Source organism: Coregonus lavaretus (genome assembly GCF_964263955.1).
Source record: "Coregonus lavaretus genome assembly, contig: HAP1_SCAFFOLD_401, whole genome shotgun sequence".
NCBI lineage: Eukaryota > Metazoa > Chordata > Actinopteri > Salmoniformes > Salmonidae > Coregonus > Coregonus lavaretus.
In genome coordinates this window covers 294897-308861 of record NW_028164369.1, presented here as the reverse complement: position 1 = coordinate 308861, position 13965 = coordinate 294897, and the positions used below count along the sequence as shown (strand labels likewise).

At 41.7% G+C, this 13965-nt stretch overlaps 1 pseudogene across 1 annotated transcript in view; it reads left to right on the top strand.

The window, feature by feature from the left end:
• The first annotated feature begins 3003 nt into the window (after positions 1-3003).
• Positions 3004-13965, top strand: part of LOC311117102 — a 21510-nt pseudogene continuing 10548 nt past the window's right edge. Inside the window, exon 1 of the transcript in view lies at positions 3004-3013. The product of the transcript in view is annotated as an uncharacterized misc_RNA (transcript). The remainder of the gene's footprint in view (positions 3014-13965) is intronic.

The following is a 13965-nucleotide window of genomic DNA, read 5'->3' as shown; positions in this document are numbered from 1 at the left end:
CGTTTGTGTTAGTGTGTGTGTGTGTGTGCGTGTGTGAGTGTCTGTGTGAGTGTTTGAGTGTGTGTGTGTGAGTGTCTGTGTCTGTGAGTGTTTGAGTGTGTGTGTGTGTGTGTGTGTGTGTGTGAGTGTGTGAGTGTTTGTGTGTGTGTGCGTGTGTGCGTGCGCACGTGCGTGCGTGAGTGCATTTGTGTTAGTGTGTGTGCGTGTGTGCGTGTGTGTGAGTGTGTGTGTGTGAGTGTGTGTGTGTGTGTGTGAGTGTGTGAGTGTGCGTGAGTGTTTGAGTGTGTGTGTCTGTGTGAGTGTTTGAGTGTGTGTGTGTGTGTGTGTGTGTGTGAGTGTGTGTGTGAGTGAGTGTTTGTGTGTTTGTGTGTTTGTGTGTGAGTGTGTGTGTGAGTGTTTGAGTGTGTGTGTGTGTGAGTGTTTGTGTGTGTGTGTGTGTGTGTGTGTGTTTGTGTGTGGGTGTGTGTGTCTGCGAGTGTCTTTCTCTTTTTCTCTCTCTCTTTCTTTCTGAGAAGTTCCTGGACGACCAAGATAAAGACCAAAACATTTCTTAATGTTTGTCCACATCTGTTTGGGCAGAATCTGCGGATGTGTTTGCATGTAAACTGGTGCTGCCAGCTTGCTTGTAAATGGACAGGGGTGATAATGATACAACTTCTCTATTAAAACAGGACAACAAACAGCTAGAAAGCATCCAGAGCTCATCCTCGTCAAGCCCCACATTTCCTCAAGGCATCACTGCAAGCAGGCACGCACACACACAGCTAAATGATCCTGAACTCCAACAGCAGCCAAGGCTTACTGACATGACAGATCTCAGAGACCCCTCGTAAATGTGTCTTGGGTGGAAATCTGGAGATATTAATATATTATGGAGATGTATCAGGTCAGTTTAGGTCACAGTTGTCCAGCAGTAGCCTGGTTTAAGAGTGATCACTGTGTCCTTCCTGTCCATGCCACACACACTCTTTAACAGTGTGTCCTGTATACTCTCTTTCCATGTGATCTCTCTCTCTCTCTCTCTCTCTCTCTCTCTCTCTCTCTCTCTGTCTCTCTGTCTCTCTCTCCCTGACCATTCTGTCTGCCTACAGAGCATCAACAGAAGCAGGCCACTGTGGATACAGAGTACAGAGTCAATCAGCACACAGTCACCCACAGAGACTCAGAATGTTAGAGTACACAACATAAGTTATTGTAGTCAATGCTCCTGGACCCGTGCCACGACTCCAGGCATGCGCTCCTCTCCCGCTGACTCCATAGTTGGTGGGTGATTCTGTGATGCGTGATTTGAAGGAGTCAGGCGCAGGAGGGTAAATCACAGTATACAGAGTTTATTCCATAATCCAGCGTAACCAGTTCAGTGCACAAAACAGGCGCACTGGAACAGACATGCACACAGGGAAAATACCCCGGCAATACAAAATACTGAGCTCAACCGAGCTACTAATCCTCACAATGAACAATCACCCACGAGGACAAGGGGGCAGAGGGATCACTTAAACACGTACTAATGAGGGGAATATGAACCAGGTGTGTGTAATGACAAGACAAGACAAATGGAATGATGATATATGGAGCGGAAGTGGCTAGAAGGCCGGTGACGACGAATGCCGAAGGAAGTCGGAGGAAGTCGTGACACACACACCATTTTGGCTTCACATAACCTGCTATGTTTCAACACTGGAGCACATCTTGAGCCAACATGTTAGCCCTCTCTCTTTTCTTCCTGTATTCAATAGCCTATAACCCTAACCCAAAGTCTTTACATTGTCTGCCCATATAATCCACCCACAGGCTGTCTGTGTAAACCACAGAGAAATATGAGTTTGGCATCAAACAACATCTGTGGATCTCCAGTAAATCTTTACCATAAGAGGAAAAGGGAAGGCAAGGCCTTACATACACACACACACACGCATGTATGCACACACACACAAACACACACACACACACAAACACAAGCACACACACACGTAGACACACACAGGTCTTTTATAACGTGCTAGCTTGTCTCATGGGCAGCTGACGTACGTTAACCTTACTGACACACGGTAATGACATAATTACAGTTTTTTTCAATTGTTTACACGCGATTTTGAAAACAGAGTTCTTTTTGTCAAAATATAATCACAATTATCCAAACACCACAATCAATTAGCAAAATTCCTAGATTGTTTGCAAAATGACACACTTCAGTCAAAACATACACACTTCAGTCAAAACATATACACATTTGTGAAAATGCTATTTGTTTTCATTTAACCAACACAGTCATCAATGATCAACACTATTGCAGCCAGTTTCACACTGCTGTGATAAATAAAAAACACATTTGTAAAAATAAAATAAAAAAATATTTTTGGCCAGACATTCTTACTGTATGTGAGAGATAATTTAGGTGACAAAAAATAGTGAGAAACTCACAACATTATTCATGATTTGTTTTGAGATATAAGGAGAATGTAGACAAATACTGTAGGCCTACTATAACCTTACCAAGCACTGCACAACACTTGATGCTGCAGACTGTATTTCAAGTATTTATTTCAATACTTACAGTATTTCTTACCATAATCAGTTACAGTAATCAACCAACAATGATATCAATTACTGTAAACAAATAAAATCCGTAGACAAATAAAAATTACTGCATGAATTACAGTACATACACTTTGACTCTGAAGAAAAGTAAAGTAAAAGTAAACAGAAATGAAAGAAAACTACTGTAAAAGCAACAAGAATACTGTAACTATCCGTCTCTCCGTCTGGCTGGATCAGGCCATAACATTTCATTCACATCACAGGCTATGTCTTCATTGGCAAGGCACCGTTGGAAGAATCGCCTTGTGTGACGAATCCACCCCTGCACTGAAGCTGCTTCAATAAGATCACATGCCTGTTCCATGGCCTGAATGAGGGGCAAACGGTCATAAGGCCGCAGGTCATATACCTTCCACCGCCACGCTGAAAAAAAATATTCTATAGGATTCAGGAAGGGGGAGTATGGGGGAAGGTATAAAACTTCAAAATCAGGGTGATCATGGAACCAGTTCTGGACTAGAGCAGCCCGATGAAATGAGACATTGTCCCAAACGACAATGTACCGCATCTGGTCCACTTGGTGTAATGCTGTGACAATCTCATGCAATCGGTCAAGAAATGCAAGTATCAGATTTGCATTATAGGGTCCCAGATTTGCATGGTGGTGGAGGACCCCATTTTGTGTGATAGCAGCGCAAAGGGTGATGTTACCCCCTCGCTGCCCTGGCACATTGGTGATTGCCCTGTGCCCAATTACAGTTCTCCCTCTTCTTCTTGTTTTTGCAAGGTTAAATCCAGCCTCATCCACATATATAAATTCATGTTGAATTTCAGCAGCATCCATTTGCAAGACTCTGAAACACATTAAAGAAAATAGGATGCTATTCAATATCTATAGCACAGTATTTTTTTTGTGACAGAACATTATGAGCAGTGCATGATACCACACCATAGTCAGATGAACAATGCATACCTCCACATACTCATTGCGCAGATGTTTCACTCTCTCTGAATTTCTGTCAAATGGTATCCGATACAGTTGCTTCATGTATATTTGATTTTTCTTTAGGATTCGACCTAATGTTGACAGAGAGACTCGTTGGATGTTATTGAAAATATTGTCATCATTGATGATATTGGCTTGGATTTCTCGTAGCCTGATACAATTATTGGCCAAAACCATGTTCACAATGGCGGCCTCTTGTGCACGACTAAACATAGGGCCCCTTCCACCTTGGTGTCCTCGACCCTCAATCCTATGTAAAAACAAAATAAGATAAAAATAAATATATATATATATATATATATGCAGCCTACTGTCAAATGTCACAGTAAACAATATTGATTATACAAGCTTCAGTTTCAATGTATACTGTGTGGTTAGCTTACCTGTTTTCTCGATGAAATGTCCGAATTACTGACGCAACAGTATTTCTGCTGAGATTTGGTTGAACTCTTTGTCCAGCTTCCATCAGTGTCAGTCCATGGTTGATAACATGGTCAATAAGTGTTGCACGGATTTCTCGAGTCAAATTTGGTCCTCGTCTTCTTTGTTCAGGTTCTATCAACTCTTCAAGTCCTTCTCTACCTCTTCCTCTACCTAGGTGTCTTCCTCTACCTCCTTCTCTTCCTCTACCTTCTTCTCCTCTACCTATGCCTCTTCCTCTACCTCCTTCTCCTCTTCCTCTACCGCCTTCATCTCCTCTTTGAGCTCCCCCTCTCATTCTCACTCTTCTTCTTCTTCTAACTCCTTCCATTTTTGTTGAAGACAGGTGAACTCACCTGCTGCCTTTTATAGCACACCTGAGTGCTGCGTTTTCAAATTAGCACATGTGTGCTTCCACACCTGGTAGATGTGTTTATCCAATTCGTTCATTAGTGTGGTAATTGGCTGTCACGCCCTGGCTCTGGGGACTCTAATATGTTGAGCCAGGGTGTGTATAGTCTATGTGTGTTTTAGGTTTCACTTTCTGGTTTTGTAGATCTATGTTGGCCAGGGTGGCTCCCAATCAGAGACGGCTGTAGCTCGTTGTCTCTGATTGGGAGTCATACTTAGGTAGCCGTTTGGCACTCATTCATTGTGGTTTCTTGTTCGTATTTGGTTTGTGTTTACCATTGACTGTCACGTCATCGTTTTGTTGTTTTGATCATTAATATAATAAATATGTTCGCCTTCAACGCTGCGCCTTGGTCCTCCTCTATGTATGACGATCGTGACATTGGCAATCCGGTGCTTTGTAATTACAAGGAAGTAACCTCACGATCCTTATCTGTGTCTAAGGTGTGAAAATGTGTGTAGAGTTTTACAAATCACTGTGTGTAATGTTTTGCAAAAAGGGTGAGGTGGACATTGTGTGTAATGTTGTGCAAATCTGTGGAGGTGTTTTGCTCATTGGAGTACAATTTTGCTAATTGTGTGGACATTTTAATTTTAGTGTGTAAACAATCGTAAAAAACTATAAGTTTAATGTACAGTACAATTTCTACATTGTAGAATAATAGTGAATACATCCAAACTATGAAAGAACACATATGGAATCATGTAGTAACTAAAAAAGTATTAAACAAATCAAAATATATTTGAGATTTGAGATTCTTCAAAGTAGCCACCCTTTGCCTTCATGACAGCTTTGCACACTCTTGGCATTCTCTCAACCAGCTTCAACTGGAATGCTTTTCCAAAATTCTTGAAGGAGTTTCCACATATGCTGAGCACTTGTTGGCTGCTTTTCCTTCACTCTGCAGTTCATCTCATCCCAATCCATCTAAATTAGATTGAGGTCGGGTGATTGTGGAGGCCAGGTCATCTGATGCAGCATTCCAAAACTCTCCTTCTTGGTCAAATAGCCCTTACACAGCCTGGAGGTGTGTTGGGTCATTGTCCTGTTGAAAAACAAATGATACTCCCACTAAGCGCAAACCAGATGGGATGGCGTATCACTGCAGAATGCTGTGGTAGCCATGCTGGTTAAGTGTGCCTTGAATTCTAAATAAATCACAGACAGTGTCACCAGCAAAGCGCCCCCACACCATCACACCTCCTCCTCCATGCTTCACGGTGGGAACCACACATGCAGAGATTATCCGTTCACCTACTCTGCGTCTCACAAAGACATGGCGGTTGGAACCAAAAATCTCCAATTTGGACTCATCAGACCAAAGGACAGATTTCCACCGGACTAAGGTCCACTGCTCATGTTTCTTGGCCCAAGCAAGTCTCTTCTCCTTATTGGTGTCCTTTAGTAGTGGTTTCTTTGCAGCAATCCGACCATGAAGGTCTGATTCACGTAGTCTCCTCTGAACAGTTGATGTTGAGATGTGTCTGTTACTTGAACTGTGTAAACCATTTATTTGGGCTGCAATCTGAGGTACAGTTAACTCTAATGAACTTATCGTCTGCAGCAGAGGTAACTCTGGGTCTTCCTTTCCTGTGGTGGTCCTCATGAGAGCCAGTTTCATCATAGCGCTTGATGGTTTTTGCGACTGTACTTGAAGAAACGTTCAAAGTTCTTGATATTTTCCGTATTGACTGACCTTCATGTCTTAAAGTAATGATGGACTGTCGTTTCTCTTTGCTTATTTGAGCTGTTCTTGCCTTAATATGGACTTGGTCTTTTACCAAATAGGGTTATCTTCTGTATACTACTGTTAGATTAATTTGGATTTTAAGAATAATGACTAAAGAATTTCACCCCAAACATAGTATAAATGTTAGAATGATCATGTAGTGTCAACCCACTAACAGAAGGGGCGTTACTAACCATTCAAGGGGGAAGGCGGGAACTGTTTAAGAAAGGTGGGAGGAGCATAGTGTCTTTGTTTATCAAGGGGTATAAAAACAGTATGTTTGTGCCTTTGGCCGGAGAGCTCTCGCCATGAATAAAAATACAGATAAGACTTGTGAGTTGTGGACCTTGAATCATTGATGATTAAAACCAGAGCCTTACAACCTCTGGTAATGATTCAAGCTTAGGGTGAATTAGAGATAGAAATTCACGTGACAGATTGGTCCTTCTGAGCGGAGCTTAATACATCTTTATCGTTCTAGAGACACCGAAATCCGTGCACGGGCGGGTGATAGCATCCGTTACAGTCCTGGCCTTCCACGTTAAGGTTAAAAAAACAGGCCGGTGATTACTCTTTATGAACGATAAAGACGTTAACAAGTTTGAAAAAGCATTTTAATCCAGACTGCAAGGAAAAGGTCAGTAATTTTTATTCATGGATTTTGGTAAAATGAGTTGAACTTATTTACCAAAGAAGGTAATAATTATTACGACAGGGAGGGTCCGCAATTGATCCTAGAGGTAAATAGCTATTACAAAAAAAAACTAGTCCGAAATGACATGGCAGTGAATTGCAATCACAAATGTAAACTAAGTTAATATTGTCATTGTACGAATTGCAATGTTCAGTATAAACAGGGAAATAATTATCATCGTATTACAGGGATGTGTCGGGAGTTCATATATGCGACTGGGCATTTGCTAGAACTGTGCAAACGAGTTTGACGGATGATAAAGTCGTATGTGTGTGAGACTTAATCCCTCGGAGACTTGATCATTATTTCAGGGGTGGAGGGAAAAAAAAAAAAATCGTGAGGAAAATTGGGTAACTTACTCTTTTCCTGAAACCGGAGTTTTAAATAGAAACTCTGGGTTTAAATAATTTTAAAAGGGTTAATTACAAAAGCAAGAGGCGCACTAAGAGATTGGCTCCTACGGAAATAATTCGGGAGTGAATTATTTAAAAAACAAAAGGGGGGGAGGGATTTCTTATTGTTCCACGATGGGAAAGACATCTTCTAAACAAGTCCGAGAATTAACGGGAGATGAAAGAAATATGTTTTAGGGATCCATTTGGGAGAAGAGGTATGAATTTATTGGGCATCTTGAAGTAAAAAAGTTAGTGGGCAGATGCATATAAAATTAGATGGAAAAAAAAGCGAAAGGAGGGGCTGAAGACAGGGAGTGTGTTTTTTTAAGCGCGAAAGTGCTTTAACGGGAACAAAGGAATATTTAACCATCATGACTGCAGGGGAAAAGGAATAGGACAGTCAATTTTTTTGGTTCAACGGGTAAAATGTTTGAAAAAATGATTAGTGTCAATTAAGAATTGGCTAAAAACACCACAAAGCGATTATTTGAGAGGTACCTATTTAAGTCCAACGAGTGGTCCTCTGTAGCTCAGCTGGTAGAGCACGGCGCTTTTAACGCCAAGGTAGTGGGTTCGATCCCCGGGACCACTAATAAAAAAATCAAAAATAATTTTAAAAAATGTATGCACGCATGACTGTAAGTCGCTTTGGATGGAAGCGTCTGCTAAATGACATATTATTATGCGTGTGTATGCGCTTTCGCACTCAAACGTAGACGTACGTTATGAGAGAATATTTGCGTTTTTGGTCAGTTGGCAGACGCTCTAATCCGGAGCGACTTGAAAAGAAAATAGAGGTTTGCATGGAACTATTCTGTCGTGTTGGGCATTTGAATGGCAGAAGATGAAATATGTGTGTATGAGGAAATTCAACGGCGGGTATGAATGATAACCGGATACTACTTAGTATTTGGTTGGTTAAATGCTAAATAAAAGATTTGAGGCGTGGTTATGGGGTAACTAGGAAGACGCACTTATTCAAAAAGGAATGGGTGGAGAGAGAGAGTTTTTTACGTGTATTAAAGGTTGAATTAGATAGCTTTAGAAATATTCTAGATATGTCTATAAAAATATGTTATACGTACTAATGACATTATTTCCTAAGAAGGAAAATTGTAGGGAAGTTTCCCGCGCCTCCCCCATAATGTAGGAAGGAGCAGGAGAGGGGGGGAGTGAGAGACAGGACATCGTTCAAATGGTAGGGATGTCATTAAGGGAATGCTGATAAATAATATCAAACGTTTGTTTTATTGATTGGGGCCGAATCAGACAAAACTGTTAAATATATTGAATAGTGAACTGAAAATGAAAGGCATGGAATACAAACAATTGGACAATTTTAAAACGATAATTTATTTTCGTTACAAGGAAGCAAGTGGCATTGGCTGTTGTGCTGGGGAAATAGCGCCAGCCTGTGGTGGGTTCTGGATTTGTTATAAATAACTTTATATTTTAAACTAAAATGAATAGACTACAATTGGAACATCAGAAAAAGGACAATATAATCCGTAATAGTTATTATTATTATTATTGATAGTTATTGCAATTATTATTATCCTGAGTGGCGCAGTGGTCTAAGGCACTGCATCGCAGGGCTAACTGTGCCACTAGAGATCCTGGTTCGGATCCATGCTCTGTCGCAGCCGACAGCGACCGGGAGACTCATGGGCGGCGCACAATTGGCCCAGTGTCGTCCAGGGTAGGGGGGAAAATGGCCGGCAGGGATGGAGCTCGGTTGATAGAGCATGGTGTTTGCAACGCCAGGGTTATGGGTTCGATTCCCACGGGGGGAGGCCAGAAAAAAAAAGAAAGATAAAAATAATACAAATGTATTCACTAGGTTGCTCTGGATAGGAGCGTCTGCTGGGTGACTAGAATGTAAATGTATTATCATTGATTCAGTAATGATAGGAGGGAAGTAGCGATAGAGCTGAGAGGGTTGAGAGTTGAGGACAAGCAGAATGATTTGTGGCTCTGGTTGGCGGGAAAAAGGAGAGGCAGAGACATACTTAGAGAGACAGAGGAAGTTAGAGAGGGAGAGAATAAAAGGCTGAGAGACAGAGATAACAGTTTCTGGAGCTTGAAAAGCAGAGACTAACAGAGTAAGAAAAGGAACAGACAAGAGCAGAGTATTTAATGGCCACTAGGGGAAATAGCTGGAATCGGTAGAACTCCAGGATAGACAAGGACAGCAGATGTAGGACTAATTAAGGGGGTAGCTCCAGTACAAGTGATTCCTCGATTCGATAATAGACCATACCAAAAGCAATATACTATGGAACCAGAAGCAATAAAAGGGATAACACCTACATTTGAGCATTTATTTAAGGGAGAGGTGATAATTCCTGGAGATGAGGTACAATGAAACTCTCCAATTTTTCCTGTTAGAAAGGAGGCACCTAGCGCCGACTGGAGGATGGTCATGGACTTGCAGGGGGTTAATAGAAATATAATTGCTGAAATACATTGCTGAACCAATTGAAACCAGAGAACTCCTATTTTACAGTGATAGATTTAGCTAATGCTTTCTTTAGTATCCAAGTTCATCCGGATAGTCAGGGGTGGTTTGGCTTTACTTTTCAGGGAAGGAAATGGACTTAGGCTAGGATGCCTGAAGGCTACTCGGAAAGTCTTACAATCTTAGACCAGGCTATAACTAGGAATTTGGGAAAGTTTGAACATAGGGAAGGACGCAAATGTTAGTTTATGTAGATGATATTCTATTGGCTAATCCCATTCAGGAAGGATGTAAGAGGGATACAATCCAATTGTTAACCTTCCTGGCAGAACAGGGACACAAAGTGAGCAAAAAGAAACTTCAACTTTGGTAGAGGTCATTTACCTAGGACACACTATAACACAGGAGGGGCGAATGTTAAACTCATCCAGGAAAACTGCTATATTTGAAGCGCCAAAACCGTTAAAACAAAAAACAAATGATCAGCTTATTGATAATGATAAAGTGCTGTAAAGTTTGCGTACTCCATTATGTACTGCATACGGGTAAATTAAGTGATCTTATCTATGAGAAGGCAATGGTAGCCCATGGTAAAGTAATTTGGAACTCTAAGGAGGCATACATACATCAGGGATGTTATCCAAATGGTAGAGAGTAACGAGGGATATGACATTGGTAGTGATTTAGAGATGATGAAGTTTTTTTGGTGGGCTATTAGATATAACTGGGTTAATCATGAACATAGAGATTTTTATTCTTTGTTGCTAGACAGAAGACTTAGGTGACTTAAAAAATAGACTTGTCATGTCCAACAATCAGTCTTCAGGTCAAGCCCGGGAGAGCCGGGGTAGAACAGAGGTTGAACTAAACATAAGTGTTTTTACAAGATAAGAGATTGTTTAATTGGATTACTAATTGATTCTGAACTGAATGAAAGTCGAATTTAGCCGCCATAAGGACAAAGGAAGTGGGAGGAGCAATAAAGAAGCAAAAAAGAATATCAAAAATGAAAGGCATGGCAATTGGTTGATAAATAACCTAAGGGAATGTTTAGGAAGGTGGAAAAAATTGACACATAACCAGAACTATGTGTCAAGAGGGGGGAAGAGGCTAATTGTATTAGATAATATACGAAGGAGAGGACAAAATACTTTAAAAAAAAACATTTTAAAAAGAGAATGCAGTCAGAAATTGTTACATTAATCTGAACATGTGTGAAGATAGTTTATTAACCACACCCGTATGTCAGAGGTTTTGTGCCCCACAGGTGAACTAAAGGAGAAGGTGACCCACTATCTAACCAGGTGACTGGTGAGCATCCAGTCACTAGAAGGAAAACTGGAAGCAGGCCTGTTGGGAAGGGCCCCTATCAGGTTATGTTGGTAACTGCCTTTGCCATTAGAATAGCAGAGAGAGGAACCTGGGTCCATGTTACCCACTGCAAGAAGGTAGGACCACATACAAGCACCGCTTAGCACACGCAGAGTTGACGAGCGGAACTGCGCCACAGGGTGCGGGGGTCATCTCTGTCAACGAAGATCTCCTACCCAGACCTATCATCACTGTAGTGTGTTCCTAGGGTGTGAGTATGGGGTGGTACCGAGCAGAAGGACTCAAGACAGGAGAGGGTTGGGTTTTTTTGAGAATATGGGTGACCCTGAGCTGCATCATAGTCTCGGCAATAGTCGTGGTAGGTTAAAATCCACCACCACCTCGCACCAATTACGCTATGGCCTTACCATTATTAAGAAATAAAGGGAAAGCGACCCGACATACTGACCATCAAGGGCGAGTGATCTACAAAATAGGAGTCAGAGAAGGGTGGGGCGTAAGATTCAAAATTATGATTAGGGATCTTATCAGAGCGGATAAGCAAGCAACATGGGATTATAAGATCCCGTTGTATTTATGTTCAGCCCCCTCAGCGGATTGTTCCTGGGCTCAGGTATTTAGACATACTGGGGGAAGGAGATATGAGACGGGGGGGGGGGGGGGGGCTGGACGTCCAGATGGAGGATAAGAAGGTATAACGACATCCCCACGGAGATGGTAGTAACGATAGTAAAGGTCACTAAAGAGGACATGAAAAGAACTTACTGGGCTTGCGCGGACGTATACGGACGGGATACTTGTCTAAGATTATATTTGATGGAGTCAAAAGATATAGAGGGAGCAGGTACTGGCATTAATCCATTAATGACAATAGACCGAGTAAATCAGTCAAGGGATGACGGAGTCAATTTGACTAACCCGTCCACTATGAAAGATTTTCTCCTCCAGGAATGGAACAATGGGGAAGTGGAGGGGGTCCCTGATGAGAATCTCTGGTTAAAGTGGATGAAATACACCGCTAGGGCCTTGGGGGAGACCAATTGTTATGCATGCTCCATTGGGCGAGCAATGTTGACCGCCCCAATGCCAAAGGCAATGTTTCCCTGTGTATTAGACCTGGGGTCCAATCAAAAAAGAGCCAAATTGCACAGGGATTGGGCTGGCAAAATTGACATACTCGGCCAGCCCACCTAGATTCACTTTAACTCCTGGCGAATACCAGTGTTACAGACATAGAAATGGCACCCGTAACTTGGGTGATTTTGATGGCTGTAAGGAGATAATTAATGTGACTGATTTAGATAAGGAAGGAAGGGAAAAAAGATTAGGAACCTAACCATCCCTTTGACTGATGTGTGGTGGGCATGCACTAAAAAAGGGAGCATTCGGCAGACATTACCAGAGGGATGGGTGGGTACTTGTGCACCAGTATTTTTGGTCCAACCTGTAAGAATTGGTCATCAAAGACCAGTGACAGGAAGAATAATTAGGAGAAAAATAAATAAGTCAGGAAGGAAATAGCCCAATTTGGATAGATGGTATAGGGATCCCCAGGGGTGTTCCAGACGAATACAAAGCTATAAATCAAACATGGGAGAGTTTTACTACAACATTTTTCTGGTGGGGGACAAACAAAAATATGGATTGGATAAATTATATCTATTACAACCAACAACGATTTATTGACAAGACTAGAGATGCAGTAAAGGGGATCTATGAGCGATTATCCGCCATCCCGCTCATAACTTAGTAGAGGTTGGTTCTAGATCAGGCAGAAAGGGCCGGTGTCTATAGAAAGATAAGCCATTGTTGCATATTTATCCCTAACAACACCACACTGGATGGGACAGTCACCAGAGCTCTTACATAATTAACTGCACTGAGTGAAGGATGAACTGAACTCAGAAGTTAGTACATTGTGGATAGGGTGGTTTGATGAAATATTTGGTAAATGGAAAACCCTAGCAGCCACCATCTTAGGAGCGATCAGTGTTTGTATGGGTATTCTTGTATTATGTGGTTGTTGTCTTGTTCCCTGTGTCCGAGGATTGGTGAGTCAGGCGTTGGTGAAATGCAGTATCTAAACAATGATGAGAGATGGACTGACTCCGGACTCTGACCAGGGGAATGTGAAAAACAATCCTCCAGGCTTGGTGGATGACGAGGATTTGGACCCTGAAAGACCGCAATTGGATGAAATGTTTATTAGTTCTGATGTGATCTCTGAGATTAATCATGCTTGTAAAATACATTTATCCTGAATGTGGGAATATTTAGTCAAAGGGGTGGATTGTTAGATTAATTTGGATTTTAAGAATAATGACTAAAGAATTTCACCCCAAACACAGTATAAATGTTAGAATTATCATGTAGTGTCAACCCACTAACAGAAGGGGCGTTACTAACCATTCAAGGGGGAAGGCGGGAACTGTTTAAGAAAGGTGGGAGGAGCATAGTGTCTTTGTTTATCAAGGGGTATAAAAACAGTATGTTTGTGCCTTTGGCCCGAGAGCTCTCGCCATGAATAAAAATACAGATAAGACTTGTGAGTTGTGGACCTTGAATCATTGATGATTAAAACCAGAGCCTTACAACCTCTGGTAATGATTCAAGCTTAGGGTGAATTAGAGATAGAAATTCACGTGACAACTACCCCTACCTTGCGACAACACAACTGATTGGCTCAAACGCATTAAGGAGGAAAGAAATTCCACAAATTAACTTTGAACAAGGCACACCTGTTAATTGAAATGCATTCCAGGTGACTACCTCATGAAGCTGGTTGAGAGAATGCCAAGAGTGTGAAAAGCTGTCATCAAGGCAAAGGGTGGCTACTTTGAAGAATCTCAAATTTAAAATATAACACTTTTGACTGACTGGTACTGTATATATTCCATTTCAGCACCCACCTCCTCTCAAAATGTTGAGTCTCTCTCTCTCTCTCTCTCTCTCTCTCTCTCTCTCTCTCTCTCTCTCTC